At 36.1% G+C, this 18,314-nt stretch overlaps 1 protein-coding gene across 4 annotated transcripts in view; it reads left to right on the top strand.

The window, feature by feature from the left end:
- GABRG3 (gamma-aminobutyric acid type A receptor subunit gamma3) overlaps positions 1-18,314 on the top strand; it is a 711,486-nt gene that overhangs the window by 569,146 nt on the left and 124,026 nt on the right. The gene's annotated exons all lie outside the window — the stretch shown is intronic.

Raw genomic sequence — 18,314 nt, 5'->3', positions numbered from 1 at the left:
CTGCCCATTTCTTCACTGGGTTATTTGTTTTTCGGGTGTGGAGTTTGGTGAGCTCTTTATAGATTTTGGATACTAGCCCTTTGTCTGATATGTCATTTGCAAATATCTTTTCCCATTCCGTTGGTTGCCTTTTAGTTTTGTTTATTGTTTCCTTTAGCATGCTTTACTACTGCATTCCATTCCATTGACAAGTTACATTACACTGTACACATATGACACATTTTGATTATCCATTAATTACTTGATGTGCATTTCCCAGCCCAGTTTCTCTCCTAGTATGAATAATGCTGCTATTAACTTTCATATACAAATTTTGCATAGACATATGTTTTCATTTCACTTTTTTTATATATGAAATTTATTGTCAAATTGGTTTCCATACAACACCCAGTGCTCATCCCAAAAGATGCCCTCTTCATTTCACTTTGATGTATAGCTAGGAGTGAATTGGCTGGGTCATATGGTGTCACTTTGTTTAGCCTGTTGAGAAACTGTAAGATGATTTTCAAAGTAGTCGTGCCATTTTACTTGCTTACCAGAAATTTTCCTACATCCTAACTAATGCTTTTTGTTACCTGCTTATTATTATTATTATTTTAGCCATCCCACTAAGTGTGAAGTGAAGTTTTGACTCAAATATCTTTATATCCATTAATGTTGAGTGTCTTTTCATGTTTATATGTATCTTATTTGGAGAAAGAAGCCACTGGTGCTGAGTGTTTTTTCATATTTCTATGTATCTTCTTTGGAGAAGGAAGTCTATTCAAATCGTTGCCATTATTAAATTATTGTATTTGTTATTTTTATTTTTGAGTTGTACCTTTTTAAAAGTATCCTGGGTATAAGTGCCTTATCAGGTTATAAGATTAGCAAACATTTGCTCCCTTTCTATGCATTGTAATTTTACTTACATAATGGTAAGCTTTGAGTGCAAAGTTTTTAATTTGATAAAGTCTATTTTTTCTTTCAGTTTATACTTCGGTGTTATATCAAAGAAGTCTTTTCCTAACCCAAGATTTATTCCTAGTTTTTTTCTTTTTCTTTTTTAATGTTTATTTACTTTTGAGAGAGAGAGAGAGAAACAGAGAGTTAGGTGGGGAGGCACATTGAGAGGGGGAGACACAGAATCCAAAGCAGGTTCCAGGCTCTGAGCTGTCAGCACAGAGCCCAATGCGGGGCTTGAACTCATGAACTATGAAATCATGACCTGAACCAAAGTCGGACATTGAACTGAGCCACCCAAGCACCCCACTCCTACTTTTTTTCTTATAAGGATTTCATGGCTTTAACTGTGTTCCACATTGAGTTAATTTTTGGGTACTGTGAGAGAGTAGTGCAGCTTCTTTCTTTGGCATGCAAATCCAGTTGTGCCAGCACTACATTACACTACCATGTAATTATTCAATATTTGTATAAATTGTGAAATGATCACCACAGTTATATCCAGTTAACATTCAGTTAACATCCCGTTATAACATATTAATAATTTTTTCTTGCGATGAGAACTTTTAAGATCCACTCTTTGAGCTACTTTAAAATATGCAATACAGTATCATTAACTACAGTCACCATGCTGTACATTACATCCTTATGGATTATTCATTTCATAACTGAAAATTTGTACCTTTTGACCCATTTCACCCATTTCATCCACACCTGTCTTCTGCCTTAGGCAACCACCAATCTGTCCTCTATATCCATGAACTCCATTTTTTCTGTTTTTGTTTTGTTTTGTTTTAGGTTCCACATAAAAGTGAGGTCATGTGGTATTTATCTTTTTTCTTTCTGACTTATTTTACTTAGCATTTGTTGGTGCAAATAGCAAGCTTTAATTCTTCTTCATGGTTGACTACTCAGATATTATAAATATAGACATTTAAGATATAAATATATATGTGTGTATATATATATGTTTATATATATAATGTGCATATATATAATGTAAACATATATATGTTTATATATAATGTGTATATATATTACATTTTATGTATGTATATATGTATGTATATATATTACATTATATATATTATACATTATATATATATATATTTATACACACATTTTCTGTATTCATTCATCCATTAATGGACACTTAGGTTGCTTCTATATCTTAACTATTTTAAAGAATGCTACAATGAACATAAGAGTGAATATACCTTTTAAAGCTACAGATAAATACCTGGAAGTAGAATTGCTGGATCTTATGGTAATTCTATTTTTAATTTTTCAGAAATCTTCATACTGTTTTTTATGGTGGCTGTACAAATTTATATTCCAACCAAGTGCATACAAGTGTTCCCTTTTTGTCACATTCTTGCCAAATACTGATTCTTGCCTTTTTCATAATAGCCATTCTACCATGTTTGAGGTTACCGCTCATTGTGGTTTTGGTTTGCATTGTTGTTGTTGTCTTTTATGATTAGTGATGTTGAGAATGTTTTCTTGTATCTTTCAGCCACGCGTGTAATTTTTTTTTTTTTTTGAAAAATATCTATTGAGATCATCTGCCCATTTTAAATTGGATTGTTCAAATTTTTGCTATCAGGCTTTATGAGGAAGTTCCTCTCTTTTCCTCAGTTTTTAAGTGCTTTTTTTTCCACACAGGGGTATGGATTTTCATGAAATTCTATTTCTGCATCTCTTGAGAGACTCGTGTTTCATGTCTTTTATGATATTAGTATGGTGTATTACACTAATTAATTTTTGGATATTAAATTTTCCTTGTGTACCTGAGATAAATACCACTTAATAATATTATATAATCCATTTTATATGTTGCTGGATTTGGTTTGCAATATTTTGTTGATGATATTTTTATCTATTTCTTAGAGGATATTGTTCTGAAGGTTTTTTCTTTTTTTTTTTATCTTATGATGTGCTGTCTGGGTTTAGTATCTAGATAATGCTAGCTTCACAATGAGTTAGAAATCATTTGTGCTTTCTCTATTTTGTGGAAGAGTTTCTAAAATATTGATATGAAGTTGCTTTCAAATGTTTCATAGGAGGTGCTGTGAATAGATCTGAGCTTAGAATTTTCTTTGTGGGAAGTTTTAAAATACAAATTCAATCTCTTAGCTTGTTATAGATATACATGGATTATTTTATGTGCCAATTTGGGCAGTGTGTATCTTTCTAGTAATTTCTTTATTTAATCTAAGTAATTTAATTTGTAGACATACATATTATTCCCTTATAGTCATTTTCATTTCTAGTTAGATTCAGCAACAATATCCTTTCTTCCATACCTAATTTTAGTAATTTGAGTCCTCAGTTTTTTTCTTGGAAAGTCTAAGTGAAGTTTGTCAATTTTGTTAACCTTTTCAAAAGGCCAACTTTTGATTGTTTTATTTTCTTCAATATTCTATGTTTATTTCATTAATTTATGCCTTAATCTTTAATTTTTTTACTTCTTCTTATTTTGGGTTTAATTCATTCTTATTTTTCCAGTGTCTTATGGTAGAATGTTAGATTATTCCTTTTATATTTCTTCTCTAATAATATGAATATATACCACTATAAATTTCTCTCTAAGTACTGATTTAGTTGCATCCCATAAGTTTTGTTATGTTTTCCTTTATTTTTTATTCATCTCTCAGCTAATTACAGTGTAGTATAGAAATATTACTTTGGGGCCCTTGGGTGTCTCAGTCAGTTAAGCGTCCAACTCTTGGTTTTGTCTCAGGTCATGATCTCACAATTTTGTGGGTTTGAGCCCTGCATTGAGATTCATTCTATCTCTCTCTCTCTCTCTGTCTCTCTCTCTCTCTCTCCCTCCCTCCCCCCACTCATGCTGTCTCTATCTCTTTCAAAAATAAATAAATAAAACCTTAAAATTTTTGAAAAAAGTATTACTTCTGTATAACTCTGTTTTTTCTCCTCTTGTTTTAAATGCAATTATTATAGCACATAATGTCTGATAGTTTTTAAGTACTAGATACTGCATATAAAAATATACTGAGATAATATTAGTCCACGATACATTTCATTCTTAAACGTGAGTTAAACTTGCTTCTGGCAGATATCTAAGGGTATGAGATGATTTGCAAGTGGTCTTCAGTTCCTACAAGGGCTTCTCTCATTTAACCACACTTATTCAGGATTGAATTAGAGTCAGAATCTCTAAATGTTTTTGCCTTATATTCATGCTTCCTTTGTCTCCGTTTCTATCTAATCCTTTTTCCTACTTCCTGGGTGTTTTTCCCAAGAATACTTTTTCCTGGGTCCCTTGTTTCCTTGTGTTTTGTGTGTTATTTGATTGAGAACTAGCATTTACTTCATCTTTCCTGTGCATTTTTGAGAGTCCAGAGGCTTTATCACAGGAGATTTTTTTTTTTACAGTGAGGATTCACCATGATTTAATTATCATAACCATCCTTCTTCTATAAGGAATGAGATTTGTCAATGTCTCATAATTATAAACAATATAATTAAAATACTAAATACGGGGCGCCTGGGTGGCGCAGTCAGTTAAGCGTCCGACTTCAGCCAGGTCACGATCTCATGGTCTGTGAGTTCGAGCCCCGCATTGGGCTCTGGGCTGATGGCTCGGAGCCTGGAACCTGTTTCTGATTCTGTGTCTCCCTCTCTCTCTGCCCCTCCCCCGTTCATGCTCTGTCTCTCTCTGTCCCAAAAAAATAAATAAAAAACGTTGAAAAAAAAATTAAAAAAAAAATACTAAATACATATTTGTGCACAGGTGAAAACACTTTAGTAGATTAAATACTTAGGAATAGAATTACTGAATTAAAGGGCATGCCCTTAAAATTTTAATTTTGATAGTGTCAGAATGCCCTCCAGGAAAAGGATATCAACATTTAAACTCCTACCACCTGGGTATGCAATTGTCCATTTTGTTAAGTTTTATATTAATACACAATATTATTTATTCTTGTTCATTTCAGCCAGTATGATGGATGAAATTTTTTTTTCTCATAGTTTCATTTTTTCATTCTTTGATTAAAGGAAATTAACCATATTTTAAAATTTCTTTTGGCCATTTATGTTCCTCTGAATGGACTGTTTTCAGCCATTGCTCATTTTACTATAACAAAGTTTGAAGATGGGTATTTTGCTCATTTTACACAGCATTTTGTAGTTCTTGTTAAATTAGTTGCCAACATTTAGAAAAGGGAATATTTAACAGTTTTTAAATCCATATTTCTAGCTTTTCCTGAATATCTGAAGGCTGTACAACACTGGGCTCTCATTGGTAATAAATGCCTGGAATAGAAGAAAGGTTTCTTCCTCTAGTGGAGCAGGTGCTGGCCTGGATCTCATATCTTTTTCCCAGAAAGAATTTTTGTTTTAGTTCTTGTAGCATCCATTGAGCAAAATGAAGTTGGAAATACTTTAGCCTGGTTCAGTTGTTCTAGCCTAATGTAGAAATCTCAGATTCTTATCTGCCACTTTGTGACAGGCTGAATAAATGAATTAATGTAGGTAAACAATTTATGGAAGCACTTTGCATATTTAAGGAGTCCTTGAATAGTATTGTCATCATTATTATCATTATTATCATTAACATTATTATTCTCAACCTCTGTGTCAAGCTGTCAGCACCACTAAAAGAGAACAAAGACTCATAGGAGGGACTCTGCTGAGACTTCTTACATTATTTTTCTTTCAGTGAATAATAAATTATCACACACTTAGTGGATAATTACACCTATTTATTAGTTTAGAATTCTGTAGGTCAGACATCTGGCATAGCATGATTGGGTTATGTGCTCAGGTTGAAATCAAGGAATTGGCCATGCTTATCTGGAGAGTCCTCCTGGGGACCTCTTACAAGTTGGTTCCTGGTGTTGACAGAATTCAATTTCTTGTGCTTGTAAGAATGAAGTCTTATTTTCTTGCTAGATGTCAGCTAGGGACATCTCTGAGCTTATATATGCTGCTCACGAGTTCTTATTCTATGTCCTCCTTCGTATTAAGGCCAGGAACAGAGAGTTTTCCTCATGTTCAAACCCTCTCACTTTTGTAATATTTTGACTATATCTGTAATATTTTACAAAGCTCTATACTTTTTAAGGGCTCATGTGATTAGGCTAAGCCCACCCTATAATCAACTGATTATTGATTTTTTAAGGTCAACTGATTAGTATCTTAATCATATTTGAAAACTCCTTTCTCCATGTGAAGTATCATCATCATGCGAGTTAACATTAGACACCAAGATAGTGAGGCCCATCTTAGAATTTAATACCTCTCTTGGCAGGTCTTAAGAAACAGTAAAATAGAACCTATTTACAATCACATCAGTTAATAAAAGTATGGAAATAAGCCCACTTTGTCCCATTTATATCTCATTTCTAGCTTTCTCTGTACATAACTGAGCTCCAGTGTAAGTCCACTGATTTCCTGGAACAGGGGGGTTTTCATCTCCCCAAAAGGATGGTCTTACCAGTGCCTGAAGTCACCTATCCAACTGCATCAGCACATAGGATCACCTAGGAGCTATACAAATAAGATTCTGAAGAATTTTGATAAGATTGGATTAATTCTAAGTGAGGTTTCTGGGTCAGGTAACTAATTCATAAATAATGCAAAATAGATCCACTTATGTTCTATTTCTTTCATTCTTTCTTTCTTCCCTCTACAACTGCTCTGAATGTGGAACTTTATAAAGCTTTCACACCTGTCTCAAAGCCAAAAATGTGTTTTCTAATGGCTTGAATTCAAATTTGTCTATTTCATCTCTTTTTTCCCCTCTACATTGCCAGGGGATTGGCCTGGCATGAGTCAGCCATGTAGTTATCTCTTAGTACAAAGACCAGGTAGATTTGATGTCACTGAACTCCACACCACTGGTGTACCTACCCTCTGTCATCTGTATGGTCATACTGGATGCCCCATGTCCCTGCCACATCTCCTAAACTACTAAAGTCACCTAAAGTCACAACAAAAAAGACCACTGGAGGAATCTCTTTTATTAAAGAGTGGAGCATTTATGTCTACCTCTGACCAAGTTGACAACCAAGCTGCAACCATCTGAGGAGGAAACCCATTCGTCAGTGAACTTTTCCCTTCAAAATAAAAATGCAATGCACGAATGTGGGCATAAGGTGGTGTTCACAAGGCTTGACAATTGGTATATCGCACACACCAATAATAAGCTCTCCAGCTTTTAACATGCCAGGGCAGGCTTCATTGTTGTTGAATCATTATGAAGCCAACAGTCTTCTTGGAAGGTAAGTAAAACACTCAGGATGACAAAAGGGCACAGGGACTTGATGGGTTGATTATTCCTGAAACAATAACTAACTGATGTGGAAATTTTCAACAGTTTAGAAATTCATTGAGCCATGCCAGTGCATACTTGTCTTAAAAGGAGAAACAAGATGGGCTTCATGGGAGGCTCAGTCGGATAAGCATCCGACTTTGGCTTACCTCAATCTCATCGTTCGCGGGTTTGGACCCCACATCAGGCTGTCTGCTGTCAGTACAGAGCCCACTTCAGATCCCCTGTCACCTACTGTCTCTGCCCTCCCCCACTCTCTCCCTCTCATAAAGAAATTTAAAACATTTTAAAAAAGAAAGAAGATACTGTGTTTTGTCAAATGCCTTTTCTGCATCTACTGACAAACATCTTATCCTTTCTTCTATTAATTATGATGTCTCACATTGACTGATTTACAAATATTGAACCAGCCCTCCAGCCCAGGAATGAATCCCACTTTGATCATAGTGAATAATTCTTTTAATTACTGTTGAATTCAATTTGCTAGTATCATGTTAAGGATTTTTGCATCCAGGTTCATCAGGGATACTGGCATTTAATTATCCTTTTTTATTGGAGTCTTTGGCTTTGGAATCAAGGTAATGCTGGCTTCACAAAATGGATCTGGAAACTTTCTTTTAATTTCTATTTTCTTGAATACTTTGAGCAGAATAGGTATTAACTGTGTTTTAAATGTCTGGTAAATTCCCCTGGGATGCCACATGGCCCAGGACTCTTATTTGTTGGGATATTTTTGACAGAAGATTCAATTTTTTCACTGGTTATGGATCTGTTCAAATTTTCTATTTCTTCCCATTTGAGTTTTGGTAGTGTGTAAATTCCTAGGAATTTGTCAACTTCTTCTAGATTGTCCAGTTTGTTAGCATATAATTTTTCACAGTATTCTTTAATAATTTTTTATATTTCTGTGGTGTTTGTTGTAATCTCTCCTCTTTCATTCATGATTTTATCTATTTGGGTTTTCTCTATTCTCTTTTTGAGAAATCTCCTAGGAGGTTATCAATTTTGCTTATTCTTTCAAAAAACCAGCTCCTGGATTCATTGATCTATTCTAATGTTTTGTTTTTGTTTTTGTTTTGGAATCTATATCATTTATTTCTGCTCTAATATTTATTATTTTCCCAATTCTTCTGGATTTGGGCTTTATTTGCTACTGTTTTCCTAGTCCATTTAGGTGTAAAAGGTTAGGTTGCGTATTTGGGACCTTTCTTGCTTCTTGAAATAGGCCTGAATTGCAATGTATTTTCTTCTTAGGACTGTCTTTGCTGCATCCAAAAGGGTTTGGACTGTCCTGTTTTCATTTTCATTTGCTTCCATGTATTTCTTAATTTCTTCTTTAATTTCCTGGTTAACCCACTCATTTTTTACTAGGCTGTTCTTTAACCTACACGTACTTGGTAGCTTTCCAAATTTTTCCTTGTGTTTAATTTCAAGTTTCATAGCACTATGATCTAAAAATATGCATTGTATGATCTCAATATTTTTGTACTTGTTCACGACTGTTTTGTGACCCAGAAAATATAGCATCCTTTCTTAAAAAAAACCCTCAAGAGTGTCAGGCTAGAAGGAACATACGTAAACATAAAAGCCATATATGAAAAGCCCACAGCTAACATAATCCTCAATAGGGAAAAACTGAGAGTTTTCCCCCTGAGATCAGGAACACGACAGGGATGTCCACTCTCACAACTATTGTTTAAGTCTGTGTTGGAAGTCCTAGCCTGAGAATTCAGACAACAAAGTGAAATAAAAGGCATCGGAATTGCCAAAGAAGAAGTCAAACTTTCACTCTTCATAGATGACATGATCCTCTACATGGAAAACCCCAAAGATTGCACCAAAAAAACTGTTAGAACTGATACATTAATTTAGCAAAGTTGCAGGATATAAAATCAATATACAGAAATCAGTAGATTTTCTATACCCAATAATGAAACAACAGAACAAGATATGAAGGAATCGATCCCATTTACAATTGCACTAAAAACTATAAAATAACCAAAGAGGTATAAACATAACCAAGTGGTAAAAGATCTGTACATTGAAAACTATAGAATGCTTATGAAAGAAATTGAAGAAGACATAAGGAAACGGAAAAACCTTCCATGCTCATGGATCAGAAGAACAAATATTGTTAAAATGTCAATACTACCCAAAGGAATATACACATTCAATGTAATCACTATCAGAATAGCACCACTATTGTTCACAGAGCTAAAACAAACAACCTTAAAATTTGTATGGAACCACAAAAGACCTCAAATAGCCAAAGTAATGTTGAAAAAGAAAAACAAAGTGAGAGGCATCACAATACCACACTTCAAGCTGTATTACAAAGCTGTAATCATCAAGACAGCATGGTGTTGGCACAAGAACAGACACATAGATCAATGGAATAGAACAAAAAACCCATAAATGGACCTACAGATATATGGCCAACTAATCTTTGACAAACCAGGAAAGAGTACCCAATGGAAAAAATACAGTCTTTAGCAAATGGTGCTAGGAGAACTAGACAGCAGCATGCAAAAGAATGAAACTGTACCACTTTCTTACACCCTACACAAAATAAATTCAAAATGGATGAAAGGCCTGAATGTGAGAAAGGAAACCATCAAAATCCTACAGGATAAAACAAACAGCAACCTTTTTGACCTCAGCCACAGCAACTTCTTACTTGACATGTCTCCATAAGCAAGGGAAATAAAAGCAAAAATGAACTACTGGGACCTCATCAAGATAAAAAGCTTCTGCACTGCAAAGGAAACAATCAACAAAACTAAAAGGCAACCAAAGGAATGGGAGAAGATATTTGCAAATGATTAGGGTTAGGATCAAAAATCTATTGAAAACTTACCAAACTCAACACCTGAAAACCAAATAATCTTGTGACGAAATGGGCAGAAGACATGAATAGACACTTTTCCAAAGACATCCAGGAGGCAAACAGACATGAAAGATGCTCAACATTGCTCATCATCAGGGAAATACAAGTCAAACCACCTTGAGATATCACTTCACACCTGTCAGAATGCCTAAAATTAATAACTCGTGAAACAACACATGTTGGTGAGGGTGTGGACAAATGGGAAGCCTATTGCACTGTTGGTGGGAATGCAAACTGGTTCAGCCACTCTAGACAACAGTATGGGGTTTACTCAGAAAGTTAAAAATAGAGCTACTCTATGACCCAGCTATTGCATTACTAGGAATTTATCCAAAAGACATAAAAATGCTGATTGGAAGAGGCACATGCATCATAATATTTATAGCAGTAGTAATAGCCAAATTATGGGAAGAGCCCAAATGTCAATCAACAGATTAATGGATTAAGATGTGATATATATATATATATATATATCCATATATCTTAATATATATATACCACATCTTCTTAATATATATTATACATGGCACAAAAACACACATAGACCAATGGAATAGAATAGAAACCCCAGAACTAGACCCACAAACGTATGGCCAACTCATCTTTGACAAAGCAGGAAAGAACATCCAATGGAAAAAAGACAGTCTCTTTAACAAATGGTGCTGGGAGAACTGGACAGCAACATGCAGAAGGCTGAAACTAGACCACTTTCTCACACCATTCACAAAAATAAACTCAAAATGGATAAAGGACCTGAATGAGACAGGAAACCATCAAAACCTTAGAGGAGAAAGCAGGAAAAGACCTCTCTGACCTCAGCCGTACCAATCTCTTACTCAACACATCCCCAAAGACAAGGGAATTAAAAGCAAAAGTGAATTACTGGGACCTTATGAAGATAAAAAGCCTCTGCACAGCAAAGGAAACAACCAACAAAACTAAAAGGCAACCAACGGAATGGGAAAAGATATTTGCAAATGACATATCAGACAAAGGGCTAGTATCCAAAATCTATAAAGAGCTCACCAAACTCCACACCCGAAAAACAAATAACCCAGTGAAGAAATGGGCAGAAAACATGAATAGACACATCTCTAAAGAAGACATCCAGATGGCCAACAGGCACATGAAAAGATGCTCAACGTCGCTCCTTATCAGGGAAATACAAATCAAAACCACACTCAGATATCACCTCAAGCCAGTCAGAGTGGCCAAAATGAACAAATCAGGAGACTATAGATGCTGGCGAGGATGTGGAGAAACGGGAACCCTCTTGCATTGTTGGTGGGAATGCAAACTGGTGCAGCCACTCTGGAAAGCAGTGTGGAGGTTTCTCAGAAAATTAAAAATAGACCTACCCTATGAGCCAGCAATAGCACTGCTAGGAATTTACCCAAGGGATACAGGAGTACTGATGTAGAGGGGCACTTGTACCCCAATGTTTATAGCAGCACTCTCAAAAATAACCAAATTATGGAAAGAGCCTAAATGTCCATCAACTGATGAATGGATAAAGAAATTGTGGTTTATATACACAATGGAATACTACGTGGCAATGAGAAAGAATGAAATATGGCCCTTTGTAGCAACGTGGATGGAACTGGAGAGTGTGATGCTAAGTGAAATAAGCCATACAGAGAAAGACAGATACCATACGGTTTCACTCTTATGTGGATCCTGAGAAACTTAACAGAAACCCATGGGGGAGGGGAAGGGAAAAAAAAAAGAGGTTAGAGTGGGAGAGAGCCAAAGCATAAGAGACTGTTAAAAACTGAGAACAAACTGAGGGATGATGGGGGGTGGGAGGGAGGGGAGGGTGGGTGATGGGTATTGAGGAGGGCACCTTTTGGGATGAGCTCTGGGTGTTGTATGGAAACCAATTTGACAATAAATTTCATATATTGGAAATTTATATATATATATTATACATATTAATATATATTTATATATAATGGAATACTACTCAGCGATGAATAAGAATGAAATTTTCCCATTTACAACAAAGTGGGTAGAATTGGAGGGTATTTTGCTAAGCAAAATAAATCAGTCAGAGAAAGACAGATGTCACATAATTTCACTCATATGTGGAATTTGAAAAACTTAACAGACGAACATAGTGGAAAGGAAGGAAAAATAAGACAAGAGAGAGGGAGGCAAAACATAAGAGACTCTTAAATATAGAGAACAAGCTGAGGGTTTACGGGGGTGGGGCGTGGAAGGGTGGGTTATATGGGTGATGAGCATTAAGAAGGGCACTCTTCGGGATAAGCACTGGGTGTCAAGTGTAAGAGATGAACCACTGAATTCTACTCCTGAAGCTAAGAGTACACTGTATGTTAAGTAACCTGAGAATTAAGAAAGAAAAAGAAGGAAGAAAGAAAGAAAGAAGAAAGAAAGAAAGAGGAAAGAAAGAAAAAGGAGAAAGATAATAGGACCTATTCTTGCCATATGTTTGTTGCCTTTTATTTCACCTTTCATTTCCATGCCTAGTTGGATATGTCTTTCTTTGTGTCATCTTGAAGAATGCTATTTTTCAGTACAACATTTTTATGTAATAAACACTTATGAGATATTAATTGGTACTCAGCTATAAGCTGTCAAGAAAAAATACAATGATTGCTAGGGAAGATGAAGTGTTCTAGATAAGAAAGAAATGCTGGGAATAGAATTTGGAGGCCACACGAGAGAACACCGACCTCCACAATATCACAAAAGTCATTGATGGTCATTGTAAGTGAATGTTGCTAAATTCTGGCTCACACTTACTATGGATGTCTCACTTTATCCTGCACCCAAGACCCTCAACACCCTTTTAATTCTCCTCTTGCTTGTCATTGGTCTTCTGGACTGAACAGATGTAGTTTGGGCAGATGTAAAGATGGGGAAAATGTAATGCAGTGAGCATGGACCCTTAAAACACATTGTGTGTGCAATACTGTCATGTGTGACTTTAAGTTCAGAGAACTGTTCCTTGTTGATTTTCAGGGAGGAATGTGGAAAGCTTATAAATAACAACCACAAAGCAGTCAAAATCTAGTGCAAAAATGAATGACAAATTTCTCCTGTTCTCATCGCATATCCTTTTGACAGCTCAGAATTAACTAGGCAATGTAAAGTTTTGAAATTTGGGCAAATGGTATGGGTGTGCGTGCGTGTGTGTGTGTGTGTGTGTGTGTGTGTAAGTCTTACTCCACACTCAGGTGTCTGTTTTCAACAAAAATCTAACAGTACTTGGTTGATTTTTTTTTTCATTTGATGCAAATGAGACCTGGGCATATTTCAAACATCATAGAATATTTAACATTGTTACAACAAGGTGTGTATTTAGTCCAGGATTTGAAATATAGCTTAAGAAACAGTGGTCCACTGGATTGTCCTTTGACTCTCTGGTGTTGTTAGAGAAGAGCTCTCTCCACATTCCAATACTTCCATGATATGAGAGACAGAGTTGTCCTTGAGGGTTAGATAGCATGGCAAAAGGGGGTTACACCATCTTTTTTTCCAGTATGGGAAGAAATTCCCTGATCCAGTGAAATGTTTCCAGTTATAGATTGGTGTGTTTGTCTGCTCAGGCTCCTGTAACAAAATACCTTGGACTAGATGGCTAAAACAACAGAAATTTATTTTCTCATAGTTCTGGAGGCTAGAAAGTCCAAGATCATGGTGCTGGCCAAATAAGTTTCCAGTGAGGGCACTTATCTTGGCTTTCAGATGACCACCTGTTTCCTCACGTGGCAAAGAGAGAGAGAGCAGGCTCTCTGGTGTCTATTATTATTAGGGCATTAATCCAATTCGAGGACCCTATCCTCATGACCTCATCTAAACCTAACTATTCCCCAAAATCCCATCTCTAAATACAATCACATTGGGGTTTAAGATTTCAACATATAAATTTGAGAGGGACACAATTCAGTCCATAGCAGTTAGTGCAGATCCATGATTTGCAATCCCATTGTATTATCTTAAAATTCCCATTGTATTTTCAAAAGCCACACTATGGTCTGAATATATGTGTTTTCCCATATTCATAGGTTGAAATCCTAACCCCTAATATTGATGGTATTAGTAGACAGAATCTTTGAAAGTACTTAAGTCATGAAGGTGAAACCCTTGTGAATGAGATTAGTTCTTTTATAAAAAGAGGTTCTAGAGATATCTTTAGCCTACAACGTGGGTACACAATAAGAAGACACTATGATCTAGAGAGGGGGGTTTCACCATGAAGGTGACTGTGCTGGCATCATGGTATTGGATTTTCCAACCTCCAGAACTCTGAGCAATATACTTTTGTTTTTTTTAAAGCTATCCAGTCTGTGGTGTTTATTTTAGCAACCCAAGCTGACTAAGATAGGCTACCATAAGAATGTTCCATAAAATAGGTGGCCCAAACCACAAAAATGTATTGTTTCACAGTTTTGAAAGCTGTAAGTCCGAAATCAAGGTATTGGCAAGATTGGCTCCTTCTCAGGGATATGGAGGAGGAATCTATTCTAGGCCTCTCTGCTTGGCTTGCTAATGGCCATTTTCCCTGTATCTCTTCATATTGGCTTTCTTCTGTGTATGTCTTTGTCTCCTCATTTCCCCTTTTATGAGGACACCTGTCATTGGATTCGGGTCTACCTAATATCTTATTTTAACTTTATTACCTTTGTAAAGATTTTATTTCCAAATGAAGTCACGTTCAGAGGCACTGGAGATTAGGACTTCAACATATGAAATTTGGAAAAACAATTGAACTCATAACACCCATAACACCCATGCTTCCTTTTTACAACAAATACTCAATGTCTCTTACTTTCCTGAAATAAAATCTGTAAATAATATACTTATTTACATAGAAAAAATTTCCAAAAAAAACCCTAGCATAATGCTCTGTCACATCAAGGAAAAAGAAATATGAAAGTAATTTAAAATAGAATAATAAATATTTCACTTCCACCTTGTGCTTTTTTAAAAATATTTTTTAACATTTATTCGTTCTTGAGACACAGAGAGATGGAGCATGAGCTGGCGAGGGACAGAGACAGAGGGAGACACAGAATCTGAAGTAGACTCCAGGCTCTGAGCTATCAGCACAGAGCCTGATGCAGAGCTCCAACTCACAAGCCATGAAATAATGACTTGAGATGAAATCGGATGCTTAACTGACTGAGCCACCCAAGAACCCTACTTCTACCTTGTGCTTTAATTATTCCTAGGAACTACTGAGCTATCTTGGAGCTTCCAGAATGGCATATGTGGGTGAGTGTGTGTTTGTGTGTGTGTAAAAGAGAGAGAGAGAAAGTAAAAATGAAAGTGGTATGTGGTTATATGAGTGTGTATATGTATGTGAACAAGTGTGCACAAATGTACATGTATGTGTGAGTGTGGTATGTGTGTGTACATGAGTGAGCACATATATGAATGTGTGTATGCATTTGTGACTGTTGTGTTTGTATGTATATGAACGTGTATTTGTGAATGTGGTGGTATGTGTGTTTGTGTGTATGTGTGTGTGGGGAAAAAACAGAGATACCCTGTTCACTGAGACTGTGATGGTTGTACTTTTTTATTATCTTCACGTCCTTGTCACACTCATGTCAAGAAAGCATGTTAAAAATACCTCCTCATCTAGAACTCATTAGATAGGGATGATAAACACTCTGCTCACAGACAGTACTCATGGTTGTTAATCATTCTGGGGCCAGTGAGCTCTTGTACCTCCAACTAGGCAGAGGAGATCCCTTTTGCCTTCAAAAAACATAGATGCTGTTCCTTCTCTGCACCAGAGGTGGTTCCATGCATTGAAGTGATATAAATAAATCAGGCACACACTCCTGTCCTCATAAAAATCCAAAGCCTATGAAAGAAGGCACACATGTAAAATACTACAATGCATTTGTCAGGGGTCATAACTCAGATGTGTACAAAATGCAACAGCAATAGAGAGGACAGAACAAAACCTATGCGGAGGAGTAAGGGAAGGCCTTGGGAAGAAGATTCGAATTCTAAGCAGACAATCATGGCAAAACAAGAATCATGCCAGGAGCACTGAACATTTCTGTTTACTCCAGTGAGGGGAGGAGAGCTGGTTCAAGCCTGGAAGTGTAGGTGGGAGAAGCTGCACTAGACCTAGGGTGGTCTTGCTTACCAGGAGACATTTTTGCCATGAGAAATGAGGAATCATTAAGGTTTTTTTTAATGGTTTATTTATTTTTGAGAGAGACAGCATGAGTTGGGGAGGGGCCATGAGGGAGGGAGACAGAGGATCTGAAGCGAGCTCCATGCTGACAGCAGTGAGCCCAAGGTGGGGCTCTAGCTCACAAACCATGAGATCATGACCTGAGCCGATGTTAATGAAAGAAATGACAAAAAAATTTTTTAGGGAGAAAAATAATTCTTGAAACTGTGTTTGTACTATACAAGCAGGAAGGTTTGAATAATTATAAAGAGAAATTAGGAGGCTACCTCAGAGTCTAGAGGAGACCTGGGAGGGTCTGAGCTAAGACAAGAAAGATAGGTTTGAGCAGATGGGGACAGATAAAGACTACATATACTGATGATTAAATAAAGGACAAATGGGATATGAGATGACTCTGATATGTTTTGCCTACATGTATAAAGAAATTAAAATATTTTTACCCAAAGGAAGGGATAGTGAGAAAAGATAATGATTTATTATAAAAAAAATAATGAATTTTGATTCATTCATTGAAATAGGAATGGAAATACAGAGCACAAATCAGACCTGGAATTCAGATAAATGGGTCTAGAATATAAATCTGGAAGGCATAAACTCATGAGAAACAGAAGATTCTATCACGGAAGAGCATATAGGATATCACTTGTAAATACATCTTATTTTCATTTGAATACCAGCTATGACATAATTATTCACATAATTATGCCTGAAAAATATAGTTTGAGCACACATCCATAGCACTAGGATTTGATATTATTTTGTATGCTTCATAGAACCCTGATTAAAATCAGTTTGGCAAATTTTGATTAGTGCACATTCCATAATCCCTGTCGGGAGAGAAACAAGGAATCTCTGTTCAATGATGTGTCCCATATGCATAGATCTCATATGGTAGATATTCAGGAAACACTGGTTGGTTGAAATGATTACCTTCAGAAAGCCTGTAGAACTTGAGAAACTCCATGACTTTACACACACATGTTGTGCCTGCACACAAACACAAACATACAGGCACACATGCATGCACACACACTTGCAAAGTTATTAAATTAAAATCCTCTAAAAGGAGCCCCTATAATGTATAGTCTGGACCAAATGTTTTCCAAACTGTTTCTTTTGTAGTTATTTTGGATAGATTCAGAAAATTCCCTGGTAACAAAATTCAGTACATTTATTTAATACTAATTTTTAAGAGTCTCTAATGCATCGATCATCTCCAAGAGGGAAGAAAAATGTGCGTGGTGTCCAAAATGTACCTGTGATAAACACACAATCTGTCTTCCTTCCTTTTCATGCTAATCCCTTATTCTTTCCCTGATTCCCTCCTCCAAAGGGATCTCCTATACCAGTCGGTGAAGGAAAGAAACATTCTGGGAGCTGTAGTCTTCCAGGCATAGCTGGAGCATACCTGTGTTGGAATACTACAGTTCCCTGGAGGTCCTCAAGCTCAGTTTGGGCCACTTCCTCCCTCATTGGGGTGCCTCCTCAGTAGTATTCATTATCGGTGACAACTCAGAAGGAATAGGGGAGCCTACAGAATTCAATCAGCAAAAGCCCAGCTTTGCAAAAGACTGTTTTTTTTCCTTATCACCTTACCCAGTTTGAGACCAGCCATCCCATAAGTCTTCAGTAATGAAATCTAATATTTTTTAAAAATTCTATTTTGAAAAGTTAAGATGGTATATCCCATGAAAATAGAAAAATACACAATGTGTACTTTTCTTGCTGTTTTATAAGGAAGGAAAAATTTTGTTATTGAGATTTCTACATTTTGTCCAGGGTGGTACAGGGAGGGGGGTATTAGATAAACTGGTTTAAAATAATGAAAAAAATGAGGAATATGGAATGGCTATGTGGGCTCCAGCTCTAGGAAAATTAACCCATTTATGTGAGTCATATATAAAAGGTACCTACATTGTGCTGGTGTGTTATATGGGTTATGACAATGAGGACTCTAAGATTTCTAAACACATACACATACATAGTGAGCCGTGTTGTGTTGT

Source organism: Panthera uncia, assembly GCF_023721935.1.
Source record: "Panthera uncia isolate 11264 chromosome B3 unlocalized genomic scaffold, Puncia_PCG_1.0 HiC_scaffold_1, whole genome shotgun sequence".
Lineage (NCBI taxonomy): Eukaryota > Metazoa > Chordata > Mammalia > Carnivora > Felidae > Panthera > Panthera uncia.
Note: the sequence above shows the minus strand (reverse complement) of the source record. Positions and strands in the feature narration are given on the sequence as shown.